Source organism: Diadema antillarum, unplaced genomic scaffold (assembly GCF_040938485.1).
Source record: "Diadema antillarum isolate AM-2024a unplaced genomic scaffold, OU_Dant_1.0 seq00000782_RagTag, whole genome shotgun sequence".
In the NCBI taxonomy this organism is placed as follows: domain Eukaryota; kingdom Metazoa; phylum Echinodermata; class Echinoidea; order Diadematoida; family Diadematidae; genus Diadema; species Diadema antillarum.
Window position 1 is genome coordinate 624537 of NW_027271670.1, and position 17588 is coordinate 642124.

Here is a 17588-nt window from a genome sequence, read left to right on the forward strand (position 1 = left end):
CAAAATTGTTGCTTCTTATATATACAGCAAATGACAAAAAGCAAATAGCTCTTTGCACGGAATGAAGTCAAGCCCATGAGAAGAAAATTGGTACAATTTGCTTGTCAGTTACTTGCCATATATGGTAACTTTAATACACGAACCATACCACAGCCATGAGGGGTCATCTGACTGTGACATCAGAAGTTCTTTTTTTTTTCCTGAGCTTTAATCACTAAATGATACAACACAATCTTGATGAATCATTAGCAGAATTGGGAAAACTTTGTCCCACTTTGCATGGAATCCAATGATTCCTGTAGGCAATGCCTTCTAAGATGCATTATTAGAATCATTCTATTTGGCATATCCTCAACTGTCAAGCCAAACTATTTTGTTCTTTTTTTTTTCTCTCTCTCTCTCTTTGTACAGGGTTATAGCAAATGTTAAAAGTCTGGCTGACATCTCATTACAGCCTTCGGTTTGGACACGAAAGCTGGAAGTACTTTAATGAGTTCATCTAATTTCCTCATTTTGTTTGTTTGTCAAGAAGCCATATCTAAAGGTAGCATATAACTGACCATGAACTGAATATTGTCTAATATTGCAATAGTGAAAGGTAATTTAGAATTAATATACACATGTACAAATCATACATACATTTTGTTTCATGTATGAAAAATAAATGTTGTATCAAATGAGCTCTACCAAAATCAAAACACGGTTTGAATATCACAGTCTGCAGGTTCCCAATGCTGTCAAACAGACATCCTAACGGGTTCCTTGAATTTGTATAATTATAGCTTGCAACAGTACTGCCTCTTCCCCCGATCACTGTTGCGAACGTCCATTGATTTGATAGGCACGTAAATCCACCTTCATTACACACATAACAGCAGGTCCTTAGAGCCTACAACTCCTCCACTCATACGCACGAACATCGGGAGCGGAGTGGAACAACACAACAAACCAAATTTGCTTTGGCGGGAGACAAAAGGACACCCACTCGGGGCACACGGAGGCCTTGAATGTGTGAACAGTAGCAGCAAGCCATGAATGCTGTATAATACAAGATCTTGGAGCAAAGGGCATTCTTTGTAACATGTGCAGGAAAGCCACAGACAAAAAGGGTACGGAAGTCATATGTTAACATTGCGAGACCAGAGGCAACAACAGGATGACATCAAACCTAAGGATCCTGCTCATGACACATGGTCCATCCTTCACGATTCCTGGAAAACCTCTATAGCCATCGTCATTGGTATGTTTAACTCAAGCAAATTAGATCATTGAAAGTTGTTACCATGTCCATTTCAGTTTTCAGCTTCAGTTTCTTCAATGCATTCTTTAAAAAAAAATATGTAAAGAAAAGAAAACCCAGCATATAGATCAAGGGTTATTGAGTTAGCACTGAAGCGTAATGAAAAGGTGCATGGGAATACATGAAGACAGATGACTGAAGTTGGGGCTAAATTCTTTCTTTGATAGGTGGAAGAGGGAGAGAACTCCATCTCAAATTTGCTACATACAGAAAATAATGTCACTATGATCATTACAAAATAACTTTTTGTTGTATGTCATTATGACATATAATATCATGTGGTATGTCATCACATTACCTGTATGAAGTCAGATATCATAAAAGGAAGAAAATGCAAGCAAAGGAGACTTTGGAAATCTAGCCTTGAAAGTTTTGTAACTTTTCTTCTTTTGAAAGATATTTTCTCTGTAGGGCAAATTATAAATCAATTTAAAGCTTTAGCATCTAACAAATTCAGATTAGCCAACAACCTAGAAATGATTTTCCTGATATTTTCCCAATGGCTTTCTTGATGACGCAGCACATATGCTATTAAAGTATTTCATGTAATTATTTAAAGTTCATTGAGTAATGTGCCACAATAGTCAATGGGCTAACTGAACACATCTAGGTAGAAATTGATGAGTTGACCAACTCTTTACAAGTACATGCTGTCCCTCTATGATATCTATGGGGATTTTGATATCTAGCGGGGTGAAGAGCTCACGCTTACTATATCCAGTAAGGCATATTGTGCATGGATCATTACACAACACTTGCATCAATCTCTGTTGATTGAATTAATCAAATACGGATTGCCTCGAATGGGTTTTATTGCTGACATCTTCATTACCTCAATGATGATGTCCCTGCATCAATCATGGTATCATTAATCAATGTAGGCCTACCACAGCATCATTGGGCCTAAGCCACGGTTCACATTGACAAAGGCCCATGCCATTCCGTCTCATTTACATGCTACTTTGTGAAAACATCACTCATAAACCCAGCCAGTGCCAATTTCCCACTCATTTAACATAAATGAATGCATCTTTATGAGTCAGGCCAGCCACTGACTGTTGACATAATTCAATCCGCTGTACTTCTATGTAATTAACTTGCTACCCCACTGTCGGGGAAAGCAGCGCCAGATACACGCAAGTCCCCGCAACACCCGCTCATCGCACCCAGTCAAATTCAATTCACTCCAATTTGATTCCTGCATCTTAATCAATTCCAAATGCATTTGGGGCATTGTCCTGCTTGGCCAAACAATTCGCCGTGCTGCAGATGGCCCTCGAGGGCGCATCATGTCGCCCCATTTCTGGGGTCATCCTCCGATCGACGTGACTTTGTGCAAAGCGGGGGTTAAAAGCAGCCAGACAGAGTCATGATGCCAGCCAATCTTGATATTTACTCACATGATTTGAAATTGGACTCGAAGAGGACGGCGGATGTGTCGGGGTTACCTAATGGGGATACACAGCTCCAAGCAACATCTCATCTAACCTTCTCCATTCCCTGCAAAGACACTGATGGTCGCAATGGATATCTTATGACCCTAATTCATTGTCTAACACATTGCGGTCATTTATCATTACACAATACAGAGTGACTGAAACTGTTTGAACGCCCACTGCAATAGTGAACTATTAAAAGAATTTACCTTTTTAAGAAAGAGTAATATCTTTCCAGTATGACTGAGATATGTACATTATCATTTTCTAATATTCCACAAGGATGACAATTTATCATGAAATGCAAAAGCTCATTAATGTTGATTAATATAAGCAGCAACAAGGAACAGGATTTTTTACCACAACCAGTATTTACAATGACATTTGATTCAGATCTGTTCCCTTAAAAGAAAAGTCCATATCCGTATCCACGTAGATGTTTCTTCTCCCGTTGAGGATGAGTCCCGAGTATACTTGGGCAAGGGTTTATGGGAAATGCATGTTGTAGCAAAATCAGCCCATCCTCAATGGGTTAAGCTAGAAAACTTTGTAAGATGTTCAAATATCTAGTGAGTAGTTCAAGAGTAGGCCTACCATTGAGAGTTGATGATATGATCCTTGCATTGGGTAATTTTCTGGCACTTTCTGGCCCCAAATAAGGAAACTGTTCTCCTGTCCAGACAATACCCAGCCACTCTTCAGACAGTTACCGGCATTCCTCAGACATCAATTCATATCACTTCACGGTAGCCCAAATCTCGTCAATTATCCCAAGCCCTTCCCTTCAAAGGAATGTGCCGCCCTGAGTCCGATTCAGGGCGACACAACTTTCCTTTTGTTTTTCATCACTCTCCCTTATTGCATTGATATTCCACCGCTAAGCGATTCTTGATTTGTTTTCCCACCAAAACCTGAGGTTGCGGAATGACGAGAACCTCAAAGGCGTACCGCCCCCCTCCCCCCATGTGGATTAACTCAACTTCTTCATCTGCCTTTGCAGCCAATACCAGAATCTTATATCAATGTTGGTAGCGAGAAACTTAACACTGGTCAAAATTCTCTCGCCTTTCAGAAAGCATCTCGACGTGGCCGTACTGCACAAACATAAGTGTCATGAGGACCAGATCTTCCATTCCCAAGGCGAAAATATGGAATCCATATCTGCTCTTTTGTTTTCACCTCACCAAACTGAATCCCTTGCCCCCCAGTTCCCTCTGTTCCCGGTCCTTCCGAAGCATTTCTACGTCATCTCAAAGCTGTCAATTATTTCTCCCCTTTGTGCCCTCAGATGATGCTAATTGGGGTCAGATATCTGTCTTGGAGAAATCTAGGAGGTAACAGATACGGTGCTGAATTATTTTGGGTCATAATAGACTCAAGCAGGCTAGGGCATTGCAGTGGGGCAGGGAGTTCTGGACTCCCCCCTCGGGTTCCCTCTATTTATTCATGCCAGAGTGATGAAGAGGGCTCCAGACCATTTCAGCACTCCTTTCTGAGATGTGTGGCAACAAAAGATTCACCTTTTCATTAGCCTCATTTTAGGCCAAGCATCCTCCTTCACATCTCTTCTTCATTCCTCTGATACCTTCTCTTTCTCTCTATCTCTCTCTCACTTGCCTTCTCCTTCTTACATTTCTTTCTCTCTCTATCTTTATCTTCATTACATGCCTTTAAACTAATACAAACTTTCTTCACTGCCTCTCTCTCTCTCTATATATACATATATATATCTACCTCTTAATATATAAATATATATATATTACTTTTTTCTTTCTCTTTCTCTCTCTTTATAATATATATATATATATTTATATATATATGCTTACTCTTTGTCTCTCTTCTTTTATCTGCCTTTACACTACTTCTTTTCACTGCCACTATATTTCTACCTCTCTATATATACATGCTTATTTTTTCCCTCTCTTTCTTTCATCTCTCTTCTTCTTTCTGCCTTCTATACAATCTCTCTTCACTGCCTCTCTATACATGTCTACCTCTTGGTAGACAGCATACAAATAAATATAACTCCAAGATGAAAGCCCATGCCACATTCATCCAGGCACACACACACACACACACACACAAACACACACACACACACATACACACAAACACACACACACACAAACATACACACACACATACATACAAGACTTTATTAAGTTTACAACCATCCTAACAGTCTGCAGGTTTGACCTACTGCCTTTTCTTTCTCAGTGATGTGTTATCATCAAGGGGTGCTTCTTTAAAGGTCACACTTTGTGTACATTAACAAAAGAAGAGTACACACAGCAAATGTCATGTCTACAAGTGCTTGGTTAAACTGTTATGGCTCAAGAAAGCATGTAGGATATTAAAGAAATGGTGTTAAAAGATGATATAAAGAGATATGTGAGTATCCACAAATTCCTGAGTTGGTGGACAATATAAAATAGTTATAAAATACCACATTAAATTTTCTTCATAAGGTGCTGTTTTTTTTTCTGTCATATGTACATTGTATACACCATCTTAATGGACTATAACATTTTGCCAATTGGACCTCTCAAGGCAATTTCATGAGTAGATGAATTTGGAATTGAGAATCACACTGATGGACTGAGAAAGTTAAGTATCATCACTGCTCAAGGAAGAAGTTAGGAATTTCCCATTATGCAGACAAATACAATGCCTATGTGGCATGAGGAGACAATATTTTTGCAATTTACTAATTTTGTGAATATTGGTCAACATGCAAAATTCACAAAAATAAAAGCACTGCAAAATATACCACATATGTACATATACCATCATGGCTGATAACAAAGTTTATTGTGTCACATTTTCTTTTATGTGTGTCTCTGTCAATTTATTGGTTTGTGCCTGCATCTGTGTAAAAGTCGGTGTGCATCTGTGTGCATGTGTGTTTGTTTGAAATTTCACATCGGCTAAATTCCCAAGCTTTACCAGCTAACTGCATCTCCTTTCCCCCTATTATCCAGCCATTATTCCATCACTCTTTGATTTGTCCTACTTTCATTCATGACAGATCATGTTTCACGACTCAGATTAAAAAAAAAAAAAGGATGGGAGGAAAGCTGTCATTTCAATGCAGCTGATTAAGACAAACAAGAAACAAACTAAACAAAGCTATACACATTAACAAACAAACACAAAAGCTAAGTAGGTTGCAAATTCTTATGAGGCAATACACTAAAGCTATTAAGTAAGCTGCAAATTCTTCTGAGGCAATACACTTTTTTCCTTCTCTTTTTCTTGTTTACCTTCAAGGATATCCACAGTATCAAAAAGTCACATATAACCAGACCTAAGGAAGCTCCAAAAAAATCTGACCCTACGTTTTGAAGTGGCTGTCATGAATTATTAACTTGGAGAAGTTGGCTGCTGCTACATGAAAATAAGAATTTAAGAGGTAAATAGATATGATTTACTGGCAAAGATATTACATTGCACACATGTTCTTTACTATATCAACTGTATTCAAAGCAAATGTACGAGAGTAACAGAAAAAATGTAGTTTTTGAGAGGAAAACTGGGCAGGCTCAAAAGTTAAACAAAAGCCAATACATCAAAGAAACTATTAACTAATTCAGCAGGCCAACCATATTGCCTCCCATAATGATTGTCATTGCACATGATGTGCATGCACTCAATGAGAACAGTGATTTTAAAAGGTGTGAGAATTGACAATGCACTTGCCTAAAAGGTTTCTAAATGCCAAACTTATGCAAATTCACGGTTCCATTTCACTGATCAACTTCACACATTACGTGTAAAGTCTTTTGTCTACCCACATACATAGATATACTTTAAGAACAAACTACATTCCTGTTGATGTGACACTCCCCCACAAAAAAGAAAAGAAAACAAAACAAAACAAAGAAAGGAGAGAGAAAGAGAGAGGAAGAGATGTGACCTTTTTCGCCAGCATACGGATCCAATTTATTGATGCCTTATGTCAATAAACCTCTGTTTAACTTTAGATCAATTTATGATGAAATCATGGAGATGTTAATGTTCATGACTGGCATGTACACAAACACGGTGGAATCCTAGAAGAGCCTTTAGAGCTAAAATGCATGTGTCTTGTACTTTTCAACCACTTGCTCGTGGGAGGGTTGGAAAAGGAATGTTGGAAATTTACCTTTCTCAACTCAAGGTGACAGAAAGTATTTGAGAAACCTCATGATTAACACTCTTTAAAGAATCAACAAAGAAATGGTAGCATAGTCCTCATTAGCTTATTCAACCATATCACACTGGAAGGAGATGTAGTCACCAAACATGTATACTGTTTTGTGGGTACCTCCTTGAAAGGGGTTTTGTCTAGGAGCAAAATCCCCTATGACCTTAACTACAAAGAACTATTTAAGTCTTCTACCCATTCAACAGCAGTTATCATGGTCTACTTTTCTCTGACCTATCCATTACAATGCAGCACTAAGTCTCAACTATTTGTAATAGTATGATCAGTCTTCCAGAAAATCTGAATAAATAACATACACATTTGTACACACACACATACACAATTATGCCCACGAATTATTTGATAATTGTCAGGACTATTCTTTTTTTTTTATGCAATCTGGTGTCTTCTGATTAATGTTTCTGATATCCCATCTTCATCCAATGGCTTTCTCTCTGATCGCGAAATAAGCAGCATGGTGAACAGAATCTCTTCCTGTTTCATGAATTTCTTGCCATTCGACGCAGGCGTCCATGTCATTGAGCCATTTTATTTCATCTTGGCCCGGATCCGATGTCGACACGGCGGGGATTCATCTGCCCCAACCCTCAACGGTGACGGTCTCCCATTTCACGGATTGAATGATCACCATTTTAATACCCCCAGCACAGCCTCATTGAAAGGGCGTGGAGACAGCCAACAAAAATTCATTTCGAATGTCTTGCATCGTCATAAAACCCAGATCTCGCATCTCTTCGATTACCTGCTGAAACCAACCAACGGCTCCTCATCTTCCATCTACTACCATTCACATCAAAATTTCTCCCACTCGAATCAGAATCAGATTCATGCGCTGCCTTTCTCTCAACAGCAGATATTGAAGGGTTAGGTGGTGGGAAATAAGCTCCTTATATCGATATAAAAATGATAAAGCTGATAAAGGACATTGTGCTTCTACTATAATGATATACTTCACTGTGCATTACAAAATGATAGTCATGACATACACAATTCAAACTTAAGCATTCTCAAGAAGATGAGTTTTGAACCTGGTATTGAACTCGTTAACCTGTTGAGGACTAGTCCCAAGTATACTTGGGCAGGTGTCTATGAGAAATGCATGTTATAGTAAAATTAGTTCATCCTCAATGGGTTAACTGTAGCTGCTTGCCTAACAAACAGATGGGGGACACTATGTAAAATATTTTCTCAGTGTTTCTCATCTTCCCTTTCTTTCTTTCATTCTTTTATTCCTTCTTTCTTGTCTTCTTCTTCCTTCCCTCTCTAAATCATTTTCCTCTTCTGTTTCTCTCCTTCTCTTCACGTTCACTTCCTATTTACACTCCTCTTCTTCATTCTTTCCTTCACTCTATCCCTGGACTTCAAATACCATGACTGTGCTCAGTACAATCAACATGCTTTAACCAAAAAAAAAAAGGGAAGAAGATTCACTATCACTTCTACTTATTATCTTCCCCTTTGTCATCCATCTTACGTCAATCCTACCACTCTGACATTTCATCACTCGCGTAAGACCACATCAAAATCTCACCGAGATTTCCAATCACTTTATATTCCGCAACATCCCCTCGGCGTGGCAAGTACCGGGTGATATTTTGATGTTTAGCCCGGGAAAAGTTGGCAAATGCCACATCATACCCGAAGCAACTCATTACAAGCTCACAGGAACAGAGGGGCTTGCTGCAGAGATTGCGAGCCGCGGGAAAATGAGCGGGACGGAGAACGACCTCACGTCAATCTTTTCACTCAACCGCGCTGGAGAGCAGGCAGTGACATCTTTTCGTTTCCGCGCTCGATGACATGTCTACCCTTTCATAAGTCGGATACAGATTGCATTTCAGCACTGTGGGCATATTGCTTTGCAAAAATCTCCATTTCGGGGACCCCAACCGGCAACATGTCATCATCGGCTTGGGTGAGAAACTGATTAAAATTCCTGCTTATTATGGAAATTTGCAATTTGCATATCATGGAAAATGCAAAGTTTTAATACATTCAAACCCTTTATGGGTTAGAAAGAAAACACAAAATCTGATCACTGAAAACAGAGGGATCATCAAATTTGGACTTCCTGTCAGAATAAAAAGAACTGAAGAAGCTTTTCAATGACAAAAAGAAGGTGTTTTTTGCAAACTCTTAATTAAACACAGAGAGAAAAAGAAGACACTACGGAGCAGGTAAGCAAGTTGCAATTAAAGAATTGAAAAATATTTGACTTTACGTGATTCACCCGTTAGCCAAATCTCAAACCATTCAGGGACAACCAGTATGAGATCTGTACAAATCTAAGATGCAGTTGATATCCACATTTTCCAAGTCTTGATTGAAGACATAATTGCATGTGGCAGCAGCTAAATGTCACATTAAAACAAAAATATGAAGACAATATCCAAGCACCCTCATACTATGAAGGATAAGAGACATCATCCATGCTATCGCATACAATAATATACGGCATTCCAGTATATGCACATGGAACTCCACCATAAGTCTACTTATATGAATGGTTATAGCATATTGTACAGCACAGTAATGGTGAAGTTAAATGACTGCATGCTTGCATGGTTACATTTTGCACAATAAAGATGTAGACCAACCTCACTATTATCTGTCTATCAAATCTCTCCTTTCTGTTTTACTGAGTGTGTTGTAAGATTGAACATCTTCTTATGTCACCACACTTGTAGTGGATACTTGCCTGTATCAGGTTGTTGAGTTCACACTCCCCCCCCCCCCCCCCCCACACACACACAGCCTGAGGGAGCTTGACAAATTATGATGGGGATGCCTCCCGAAGCTAGTTTATGAAAGCGACATGAAAAAAGCTCAAGTCTTTGCATTTACACCTCCATTTGTGCAACTTTGTGGACCAAAACACTGGAGTTTTTATGAGGATCTTTCACAATTTTGATATATTGTGGCTGATATGACTGACTGCCTACAAATAAAAACCCAGAGAGAGGGTGCAGTGTTTACACAGATGTTGACTGGAATGCGCATACGCATACATTCAGCTCTGACCAGAAACCTGTAGCCGCTTATTTCATGCTGATCAGTCTCTGTAAAAAGTGATTTCAAATTCCACGTTTATCAAGGCGTCTCATCACTTCGGGCTATTATTGCTTGCATGATGAATCAGTGATTCTCAAAGGAGAGAGGACAAAAGGCTGAAATATTCCCAAGTTATGAGAGACAAAACGGGGCTTATCTGTACTTTGATTTTTTGTTGGTGAAGCTACAAACTTTTCCAATAGCAAGATCATACTATGAAGGATAAGTGACCTCATCCATGCTCTTGCATACGATAATAGATTGAGATATCCTGCCTGGAAAGTCATGGAGAAACTTGACATTTATTAAACTTCATTTGAATTTAATTCATTGAATAATGTATTGCTGACAAAAACCTTTTGCCTTGACTGTTAAGGTGCTAGTGTGAAGGTGTGTGTTAGTGCATAAATCATCGCCTGCCCAGCAGAAGGCCTAAGGCTTGCATGTTTGAAAAATCACACAAAAAATAAGGATTAGGGCCTACATCTTATGAAAGAGCTTTCAGCCTCCATTAAATCATGTTACAAACCAATATTTAATTTTGGGTCGAAATCTCATGCTAGGAATCTTCCACCGGGCAAGCGGTAAAATATCAAATGTTCATCTTCCACAACTAAGACAAAATGCATTAACCATAGAGCCCATGGAATCCAGATGAGTCTTGAATGGGGAATTTCAGAATTTTGTCGAAAATAGATTAACGTTGGCCTTCAGGGTAAAAGAAAAGAAAAAATCAGACAGATATCCTTGGAAACAAAAATCTAAGCCCAGCAATGAAAAGTGTAGGAGCCTGTTTACAGTGCGGGGCTGGGCCGAGCAGCGGCCGAGCCCAGCCTCAATTGCGAGGCCGGGCCCCGCAATTTTGTCCGTTTACACTGCCGGGCCCAGCCGCGCTTTTGATTCAAACCTTTCAATATTTTGTCGTAGTGGCGCTCTGCTTGTAAACAAATGTAATTTGGTATTGTCTGGTTTTCAGACCCTTTGCCAAATGAATTCTGTGGCGACAAAGTCGCCGTTCGGGCAAAGGCCTTTGCCGAAGGAAAAAATCCTTTGCAGGACAAAACCACCTTAAACTATACTAGTTTTCGACATTGAGGGGGTTAATATCCTGAACAGCGAAATAGTACAGGCAGAGGGTTTGGAAGCCAGACTAAAATTGGCCGCGCATTTGGCCCAGTTTACGTTTACACTGAGAAAAGGCCGGGCTCGGCCGCGGCCGAGCCGCGGCCGAGACCACCTCCAGAGCGAGGCCAAATGCGAGGCCAATTTGGGCCTCGCATTTGGCCTTTTGCGCGTTTACACTGAAGCGGGGCTGGGCTCGGCCGCGGCCGAGCCTCGCACTGTAAACGGGGTCTCAGATGAAGTTTTGATCATCATAGAATGCTTGGTATGTGGCTAAGGCAGAGCATAATCACCATGACCATCAAAGAGGACTAACTTACAGATGGCAGTGGTAAGTTGCCAGTGAGAAATCATTTATCAACCATCCATATTTCTATACGACACAGAGTTTCCTTTCAGTTCCGGTATCAAAACATTTCATAAGAATTTTTTTGTATTTCAGAAAAATTAAAAAGCAGAGGGGAGGGGGGAATAAAAAGTTGGAGAGAGAGGCAATTGCCATGGGTATACACACTGTATAAAGAAAACATATACAGGATATCATGTGCTTGCCTCCTAGCTCCATGCTGTTGATCTTTGGCAATCTGAAGTTTCTTTCCCTGCCAAAACTATGGCAAATTGCCACCGGGCTCTCACCCCGAGATCAAACAACGGCACCGACGAAATTATTTTTCACGAGTGTGACTGGGACGACATTTCCGACATGAATCGAGTCGCGGGCGGACGGTCGGTCCATCCCGAGGTGCTCGTCACCAGTTTTTAATTCCGGCTCATCTGCAAGTCAGCTGGGCGTGAGGCAGAGAAAAAAAAAAGAATTTCCCAATTTCGACTGGAACAACCCCCAAACGAAAGCCAGACTGCCTGCGCCATCATCAAGGCAGAGATATTGATGCTACCACAAGCGTGGTGGGTCAGGTTTCTGATGAAAGATAGAGGCTCGCCAGCCATGCCTTGCCTCACCCCCTCTGCCCCCCTAACAAAGACCCCTACCCTTCGGGCATCAAAGGTCATTACCCGCACGTGAAAATTCAGCAATATTTGACCACGAAATCATGCATACTATATCCCAGATCTGTCCAAGGAATCTTGATCAAACCTGAAGTCCAAATTTGTTTTCCTAGCCCAACAGTAGACTCGAAGGCAACCAACATAGCCATAAGGTTCCATTTTCAAGCTCATCCAGAGACAAAAAAACTCCTGATTTTTTTTTTCTTCCGTTTTCATCCACTTGTTGAAGTGAAAAAAAAATGTGTGTGTTCCATTTCAGAAGAACTGGTCACATTAAAGTGCTGCGAATACACAAAGTGTCACTTGTATCTAGGAAGAACAGAGTAAGGTATACTGAAATGATTAGAGGGTGTGTACAGTTCTGGTCGAGGTGAAGATTTAGCTTTTAATGTTTTGTGAGATATTCAGAAACTGCTCTATAGGGCTTTTTACACTTGTAAATTTGTGCTTAGTCCCGTACCAACGGTGGGGCTAAGGGGGGGGGGGGGGGGGCCTTAGCCCCACCATTGGTACAGGACTATCCTTAGCTTACTTTCTGTTTACACTCATTTTTGCCAAAGTGGGCTAGCCGCACCGATAGTCCGGTACTATCTGGCCCTGCAAAATAGCAGGGTTAGCACCGCAATTGCGGTGCCAAGCAAGTGAGTGTAAACAGAATGAAAAAATAATCCTGGGCTAAGCGACGGAAACAAAGTCCGACCCTCACTGACTAATCAGAAATGAGGTAATCAAGTGCTGCCGGTTTGTGCGTGTACGTGTACAGTACACAGCGTAATCATGAATATTCATGTGCTTTGGAAAGTACCGAACTAAGAAATACAAGTGTAAAAAGGTCAGTTTTCTCCTTAGACCCAGACAAGAGATAGTACGGGACTAATTGGCTAGTGTAAAAAGCTGAAAAAATTGGTACGGGACTGACAATAGTCCTGGGTCAGAGAAAGTCCGGGGTTAAGAAACACAAGTGTAAAAAGGGCTTATGAGATGTCAAAGAGCATGCAGGCTAAGGGGTATCAAAAGTTTATTCAATGTAAATCGGTTTTGAAATGGCTGAGATACCCAAAAACAAGGTGAAACAAAGAGATACTAATAAAGTTAGGGCATGTCGCCTTTTATTATTAGCTCTTCTTTGGATATCTCAGCCATTTGAAAACCAATTTTCATCAAATAAATGTTGAGTCCTTCTTAAAATGACATGCTCTTTCATATTTCATACAAGGCATTTCATTATCTCACTTAGGAATGTTCAAAACATGAATCCCTACCTCAACCAGTACTGTACAGTCCCTTTATGATGATTTAAATATAAATCAAGCAACCAATGTCATCTACCCAACCCATCGTTAACAAAGATCTCAGTTGATAATAATTCTTTCAAGTAACAGTAGTGCTTCACCTGTGCAATTCCAAACTGCCAAAATTTTCAGCCTATTGTACATAGTGTCACCCACTCACAGACTGATATTAATCTTTATTATTGTTTTGGTCTTTACAGAGTGACAGTTATTAAAGCATGATGACTCTTAGTAACTGCCATTATTTACCTGCCCAGTAGTGAATGAAACCACAACATACCTTTTCCCTTCATGCAAGGCAAGTTACAGTCTACAGCACTACACGTTTGTATGTGGAATCCCATTATTCTTCTATCTTTCTGCAGTTTTTTTTTTTCCGTCTGAAACAACCCACACATTGAATAAAGAGTAATATGTACATTCTATAGTGCAATTTCAACCTATGAATGTGACAACAGACTGTTATGTAGATTTATGCCACATGCAGTAAAGACTGGACCATGACATAATCTTCCTCATGCATTAAAACAAAAAGTTACCCATATCCACTCCGAGTGTTTCACTATTAAAATCATTTCTTCCACTGCTGCTACATCATGAATGTTCCAGCAGTTGGTAGGGGTGGCATTTTGCATTCAGAGCATGAAGTCAAAGATTAATTGTCATACCTGGCTATGTGTAGGAACCCTTTGTGAAAAAACAAAACAAAACAAAACAAAAAACACACATGCAGTTGCTATGTCTGTCATTACACTGATCAATGTGTTGTTTCGGTCCATTGAACACCCAAACTCTTTTTTTTTTCCTCACCACAGAATGAGCCTCCGAACGTATTAAAAGCCAAACCCCGAAAGCAATGTAAGCATATAAAAGCTACAAGCACAAACAATTCATGATACGGGATTGAGTCATACATCAAACATCCACATCAAGCACACCCTACATGCACAAGGATTGTCCTACACACATGAATAGCTCATTGTCTACTGGAATGTTACAAGCTATTGCACAAAATGGTCACAAATCATGTGACTGATGAAATTATACACTTATTAAGCATGTGTTTTACCTCTCTAGCTCCTTGGACACTTAATCTTTTGTTTTTTCCAAAATGCATAACAATCAAATACAATATACTGTGAATGGAAGAAAGAACAAAGGTAAAAAAATATGCTGTGGACACAGGCCTAACTCGGCATTTATTGCCACAAATGTTTTACTTACAATACAATGTCTGCCATGTTATCATAAGTGTGTATAGAATCAACAAAACACAATGAACACCAAGGTATTTACAATTTTAATGAAGCCTATCTTATCATAGCTGTTTGGGCACACAGAGCAAAGGGTTGTTTACTATTTAAATCAGATCAACTACAGGAAACCTGTTTTCTGCAAGAGAGTGGTTTGAAGGTGTGCTTTACTCTTTCTTATCTTGTCAGAATGTGATAGAGAACATATCGCAACTTAGCCCGCGAATGTGTAACATGATTGTGTTTCACTGGGAATGCTGTATGAGCAGCCCTACTCACGAGTTTCTCGTGCCTACAGCGTCGTTGTATATTCAACAATTGATCCATTCCAATTCCTAGTCCAAAGTCCTTTTTTTTTCCCTCTCTATTTTTTTGTTGGGGGCATGATTTTTGTTGTTGTCATGTATAAAATGAAAATGTTGTGTTAGCAAACCTCACAATTTTGTTACATAGTTACAGCCCTGTTCTTGCCCAAACACACACCACATGCACACGCATATTGATTCTAAAAACTGTAAGAATACAAATGTGTATATATGTGTATATTTTGGTCTCTGGCTGACAGTATACACACTGTCAAAGTAAGGGTGAGACAGGGGGAAAACATGTTTTTTTTCTTCTGCTGCATTTAGCTTCTCAAGATATCTTCTACGTTCATATATTCTTATTGCATGCTGGTAGGGATTGTCACATACTCCTAACTTTCAATGGGTGGAAGGGATTCCAGCAGTTTATAAACATCAATTTTCATCGTAAGGTTTTGTAGAATTCCCTATCTAAATGGGATTAAATGTGCACTGAATACAAGCTGAAGTGTGATACCTACGTATTCTACAAGTATCCATCACTAAGTGTTGGCCCATAAGCTTCAAATACTGCGTGTGCAAGATTACATTTTTCTCTGAAATTTGTCAACAGCAACAGACCAACACATAGAGTAATACCTACTGTAAGCACAGAAATATTCGCCATTCATTAATTTTCACAGAATTTAAGTTACTTTTGGCTAGCAAAAATTCTATAACCCACTAAAATATTTTCCAGGATTTTTTATGCACAATTTGAACTAGTTGAATTGTACGCTTCATCATCTGATAATACCACTACAGAAGTGGTGTGCGTGTGTGTGTGTGTGTGTGTGTGTGTGTGTAGTCCTAGTATTCACTTGTTTCGGGTGTGTGTGAATGGGACCATCATGTCCAGAAAGGCCTCATCCCCAAGGTCACTTGATGTCCGACATCAAATGGGTGAAGTGGATCTTTTTTTTTCTGACTTGCACTTGTCTCCTCATTTCCTGGGCACACATCTACTATTTGTCCCCCTCAAACATGTGTGCCTTTGTCCACTTACCACACAATTCCCATTCTCTACTTGCCTTTGAAGGGAAGAGGGGGGACATGACTATTGAGAGGGTAGAAATGACCAAGACAGGTTGTCAAGCTGAGCAAGATTTAAAATCACTGAAGTCCTTTTTCTTCGATTCTGATCTTGATTACTTGAAGAAAAAAAATTGAAATGATATTTCATGATCAAATTGAAAGTTTTTGTAACAATTCGATTCTAAAGATAAAAGCAAAATAAAATTTTGCCCGTTTTTCTTTAAAATAGAGCTATGCTTTCTAATCATAACTGACAATTAGATGAGATGATGATATTGTTGCCTAGCAACTTTCCCTTATTATTTTCATTTATATCTTTGCCACTTTCTTTTCTTGAAATAAATTCAAAAATACTTCTTTTTTTTTGCATCAGTCATGTTTTGGTACTGATTTAGCAATAATGGCTTTTTGAAATTGGGAGTCGCTTCTAGTCGCAAGACATTGACAAGGGACATTCTCATTACTTTTTAATTGATGCATCACTATTTACGTGAAGATGCGATGATACCGTTTTAGCTTTTTATGGACAGTTTGAATGTAGTTTCAATTTGATCAATATTACAAACTTGTTAATAGGAAAAACTTGTTTTACTTGATAGAAAACCTTCATTTATTTGGTATATGTTGTTGGTATATGTTTGTTTGTTGTTTGCAATTTTCTTTTTGTTGTCATGTTTGAACATGTATGGACGAATATATGTATCTTTTTATTCTTGAAGTGCCATGAGCACTGAAAGGTGGACCTGTGTGCTATACAAGTAGCCATTATCATTATTTATTATCATTATTTTGTCTTCTTCTTGGAGGGAATATCACTTTTTTGTACCATTGTAAAGACATTCATGTGCTCTTCAAAATATGTCACATATATCATGTTTTCACACCTTCTTTTTAAGAGTGTACAACGTGACTGGAGTACCAAGGATGGCATAAGGACGAAAATGAAGATCACAATGGCATACAAATGTTAATTTCTCCATCTTAGTAAGCAGCTAAAGGGCCCCGGAGGAATTACGTTCATTATTCTTCTGTGACTAATTTGAAGATTAATCCTGGAGCTTAGAGTATCTCTCTCTATTCTCTCTTCCTCTGTTTTGTCTCTTCTTTCTCTCTTCTCTTCTCCATCATTCTCTCCTCTTCTTCATTTTCTTTCTCTCAGTGTCTCTGCCATCTCTCACTCTCTACCAAACTATTTTTCATTCTCTCGTCTCACTGTCTATCTCTATTCTTTATATATCTCTATATTCATCTCTCTGCCTCATCTCTCCCTGCCTGTCTGTCTCTCTCTATCTCTCTCTCTCTATATATATATATCTCCTTCTCTCTCTCAATTCTATTTCATCTTCCAGGCAAATGCAGCCACACAAACAAAATAAACAAACAAACCCCACAAAAGGAGGAAAAGATGCGGTAGGGAGCCGAGTGCCCTGGAGTCCTCAAGAAAATGTTGGATGCTGTATCCAAGTTTTCTACGAGGAGGAGCGGAGGAGCAGAGGAGCTGGCGGAGAGAGAGAAGGCAGCATATATTGCCCCTGGCTGC

The 17588-nt window shown here is 39.4% G+C and overlaps 1 protein-coding gene across 1 annotated transcript in view; it reads right to left on the reverse strand.

Annotated features, from left to right (window-relative positions):
- LOC139739093 (neogenin-like) overlaps window positions 1-17588 on the reverse strand; it is a 170484-nt gene that overhangs the window by 125548 nt on the left and 27348 nt on the right. The window lies entirely within an intron of this gene.